This window comes from Limulus polyphemus, unplaced genomic scaffold (genome assembly GCF_000517525.1).
Source record: "Limulus polyphemus unplaced genomic scaffold, Limulus_polyphemus-2.1.2 Scaffold1654, whole genome shotgun sequence".
Taxonomy (NCBI): Eukaryota; Metazoa; Arthropoda; class Merostomata; order Xiphosura; family Limulidae; genus Limulus; species Limulus polyphemus.
The window spans coordinates 92914-97835 of NW_013667264.1; the positions used below are offsets into that span (position 1 = coordinate 92914).

The following is a 4922-nucleotide window of genomic DNA, read 5'->3' on the forward strand; positions in this document are numbered from 1 at the left end:
TAAATCACAGTGATTCACACACTTACAGTGCCTACTGTTCACTTGACTCAATTATCTTTATCTTCAATCTATTTGCATATCTATCTGCCTATTTATCTATCGCTGGCTTTATTTGCCGGGCTTATATACTAAAAAAGAGGGCGCCTGGCAAACACTCGGACATTCGCGGGGTTCCTCGATAAGTCATGATCCTTCTAGAAACTCCAGCACGCATGCTCCCAGCGTTGCGTGACTTCCGCTGTCGTAACAATACGTTCTTAGTAGTAAACATAATTTTTCGACAAACATCGACTGCTTTTCTAAGTTTCTAATAATGTCTTGCCGTTTTCCTTTTCAAATCTTCAAACTATTTTTTTTGTATGATTTCTCATTGTTAAATATCCTCTTCCTTTCTGACACAAAATTTTTTTGTACTGGAATTCAGATGAATTACTCTCGGTTTCACAAGTTATTTAGAAATTCACTAACGTAAGAAATTCACTGAACTTTCACTGAAATTAGTACTATAACTACGGTCGTTAAAGTGGAAATCTGTAGCTGGGGTGGGCAATGCTCAATAGATCATTTATTTTAGAAAACTTTAAAAATAATTATACTGTAAAATATTTTATCAAGTAATAAATTAAAGTGATATTACTCCAAAACCAAGGCGCGACCTCAGTAGTTACCATGTCGGATCTTGTATCAGAGATTCCGTGGTTCGTGTCAAGTTGATGGTGGGTGATGTTAACTTACTGTTTCTCCTTTAGTATCATCACTTTAGAATCAGGAACAGATAAACCTCGTTAGTTTTGTACGAAATTCAACAAACAGACACAATTCGTCACAAACATCGCTCCCAGATTCCCTCACTTTCAATCCTTTCAGGTGAAGGTTCGTTTTTTTTTGTTTTGTTTTTTATGCGTGTGTATAATCGTATGGCTCTCATTGCAGTTCAACATAAACTTTCAATCATCTTATCATATTAGTTCAGCTCCCCTCGGCCCCTTATAGCTAGGGGTCTCTCATTGGCAATTTTAATATTTGTTTTTTTCTGGTCCACCCTTACTTTAATCACTGACTTACTCCTATCATTGGAAGTACCTGAAAAGTAACTTGGCGTATTAAATTATACAGGAACTTTAATGTTTTCACTGACTATCACATATTTACAAAAATTGGCACTTACTTTGCTTCTTCACTGATTCTTGATTCTCGGCAAGTTTACTTGTAAATACAAAACTTTATTCGGGAGTTTAGGCTATAATTTTGATATGCAACCGTAATTGCATAACAATATTTACTGGAATGAACTACATATTCTTTATTTACAAATATTTGACATTAACTGTATTCCAAGTCTGTAGTTTTAAACTAAAATAATTATTAAAACAACACATGCTCCCAGTGGATTAGCGATAATTCTTTGTGTAGTTTTACGCTTAATTACAGACAAACGAATGAACAAACAAAGAACAACATATTGAAATACCATTAAGAATTATGTTGCTTTTATACATTTTTAACAATCAACACTAGTGGAATAAATGACACTCAATACTATACGACAACAATTTACTAGACAACTTAAGATCGGAATTGTCACGCTTAAATGTTTTAGGTTATTTAACTTTAAAAGGTAGTGTCTTTAACATTTAGCAAATGAAGTAGAGGCAAAATTAGAAGCTTGAGGACTTCTTTTTAAGAACGACTATGCTCAAAATGTATATAAAGAAAAAATTTCTTCATATACTTTCTTGAGAAACAAACTTTTAAAATATTTATTTGCAACGAATGTTTATAGATGCCGCTACGACAAGTATTGAGCATAACCGCATGGAAAATGGGAAAATATTTTGCTTTTGCGATTTTTAGATGTTTAAATTCGCAGTAGAATGGTTACTAATGTTTTATTAGGTACAAAACGATTCTACTTATAAACTCATCTCTAATTTTATCAGTGAAACTGTACAGTGTTCAGAGCAAAGACGGCTTTACGTTACAATTTATTACTATTAGTATTCGAAGGAGTAAGGAATAAAGTTAGGTAGCCTTGTTTTTACTCTTTGTTTTCTTCAAAATTTCAGTATCACTTCAGAAGTACACAACACAAATGTATTTATTTGTGTAATGTTTTACATTACAAGTATTATCACTATTAATAATAATATGTAGGAATGAAGATATTATACTAATACTATATAATTTCAAATGCCTTTGACGGTATGGTTGTGGTAACTTAAGGAATTATAATTACTCAATTAGATTACTTCCTAAGCTCTAACCACTATTAACGTTATTTTTTCATCAATTAATTAGACTATAATGTATGGTCTCCACAAGAATTAGCATTTTCGGTAACTAAGTTTGCCTGATGTGGTTTGCATAAACTGATAAAGTTGGTCACGGATTTATGACATCAAGTACTTGTTTAATATATAAAATAATTTGGATCACATTTAATATCGATGGGAACTAAGTAGTGTGAGAGAAGAAAACGATTTTTGTATAGTGGTGGATCAGTTACTCAAGCTACTGAAGCACTGTTACTACTACTAGAAGTAAAGCTAACAGTAATAGAATGTTGTAATTATCACTATACAAATAATTGGTTAGAATACTATTTACAATATTGTTCTCTTTATCAAACAAAGGATACTGAATTAAAGCAAAAGGCTCAAACTTCAAAGGACTAGTACTAAGATGATTCTAGTGATAAAAGGGTTATCTTACAGAGATAATTTATGATCTCTTATTTTTGCTTGAGAAATAAAGTAGAAGAGTTCATCTTATTAAAGTTTACATGATTATCCAGGGGATCAATAGGATTAAGATCTTGATTTCTTTGTGCTATGTTCTGAAGATAATGGAATAAGAGGACACAAGATTAAGCTAGGTTCCAATTCAGACTGCTCTATTTTTCTAAGAGGATGACTGACTTATGGAATATGTTTCCATTGACGGTAGTGGAGGCCAAAATTTTACAGGAGTTTAGGAATGGAATCTTAACTTCTGAAAAATAAAGGTGGATTTAAAGTTTTAATTTTTCCAAGGACAGCCTTGTCCGTAGGTTACATTACCTATAATTACTCCTAAATCCTTCTGTCTTTCTTCATTACCAATACTCCAATTATTTTATTTTCAAATTTCCATGTACAAGGTTTTTTATTTTACATTTCTTAACACCAAAACTTGTCTTACACATTTTATTGTAATCACAAATTGTTAATTTCAGCTTTTCCAAGAATTTTACTATCCTTGTTTTCAACAACCAAGCTAATTTGCTATGTACTTTCTATCAATTCCACAAATAGTAATCTTTGTGGTTAACCTTTTATCAGAACTAGTTGAGTTAGAATCTGTAAATCTTGAACGGTATTTACTGGCTACATAATTGTGGTAGACTTTTAAATTATAAGGCATGAGGATTTTATCCAACGTGTAATTACAGTTTGATATTTTTCTTTCCTTTTGTTGGAGATTATCACTTCCTAATTGAAAAGGTTTACAGAATTCTCTTCGTTGGCAAGTTAGTGGTACTTATGTGGTTATTTATGTATTTTGTATGTTATATCAGGAGAGGGCTCCAAAGCACATGAAGGGTTATTAGTGTATTCTGTTTCCAAGTGTAAATAGCATCTTTGGTATTATGAACAGAGTAATTGGCACTCCAAATAGAGAGGTTTTTCTTTGGGCTAGCTGTAGGTAAATATTAAAGTTAGTACAAGCGAGACATGTATATTATGAATTTGTGACAGAGGATGCATGATTTTCTATATGTACGCATTATGTGTTGGTCCAGGCAAAAAACTTATTATCTGGAGAAATGTGATACATTCTTATATTTTAAAAATTCAGTTCAGTTGTGTAGCACTCTTCAGTAAAACAGAAATGCAGACAACAAACTTTTGTTTTATGTGATTAGTCATTCAGTAATGTTATATTTTTCTTTTCAGTGAACAAGGAAATCCACTTGTAGGTTTAACATTGGTCATGAGTTGTAAAGAACTTCAAGAGGTGAGTGGGAATTAAGTTATAATTTTTTTCAGAATTTTATTCTCAATATAAGACTCAATCTTTTACCACAGGCCAAACTTTGAAAGCTTTATTTAACTCAAGAGAATAAGTAGTTTTTTGTTTCCTCTTTTTACATTTCCGAAATGTAAACATGTCAAAGTTACTTATAGAAATAATGTATTTTTCTTAGAAAATAGCTATAAAATATGATGATGTTTTGCAACCTCCAGTTTTTTCTGTGTATGTGGCTGAACTGCCTCATGTCCAAGAAAGTTGGTTAAAGTGTGTTAAACAGCTAATGGGTTTCTTTGAAGGTTTACATTCTGTTCAAGTCACTAATGTTTAATTAGCTGTAACTTCTCTTACTTGTTCATAATTATTCAAATAATAATAAAGCCAAACAAATTAGGTTACTAATAATATTTTGGATAAAACTGAGGTTCAAATATAATAGCATGTTTTGTTTTGTTTCATTGTTACCTGTAACACTATACACTCATAAATTTAGAATATAATACAGATTTTTCTTCACAGGTTTTGTTGTATAAAGCATCTGGCTTTTATCTTATGATGTTGATGTTGTAAATTTAGGATTAAATCTTTTGCCTTTGAAAATTTAATGCTGTAATTAATTCTGCCTTACTTATACAAGTTTTTGTTTAATTTTTACTTCTATTGTGCCAGTGGCACTGTTTATTGCACTTTCGGGTCTTATCCAGTTATTTGAATTAAAACTTTGAAGATATTTTGTTTAATTAATTTATCACTCAGACCCAGTAACCATTTCTAATACAATACTGCTTATTTGAATCATAAACCATGCTAAATTGATGTATTTTATCTTTCATTAACTACTTTTGCACGTTTTGGAAAGGTAACTTAAATAGTAATGTATATTATTTTGCAGGAAGAGCTTGAAGTTTTGA

At 31.1% G+C, this 4922-nt stretch overlaps 1 long non-coding RNA gene across 1 annotated transcript; it reads left to right on the forward strand.

Annotated features, from left to right (window-relative positions):
- The first annotated feature begins 1798 nt into the window (after positions 1 to 1798).
- On the forward strand, positions 1799 to 4922 carry LOC106464445. Its single transcript, XR_001291138.2, has 3 exons — positions 1799 to 2026; positions 3936 to 3996; positions 4904 to 4922. It is a non-coding gene; the product is annotated as an uncharacterized LOC106464445 (long non-coding RNA).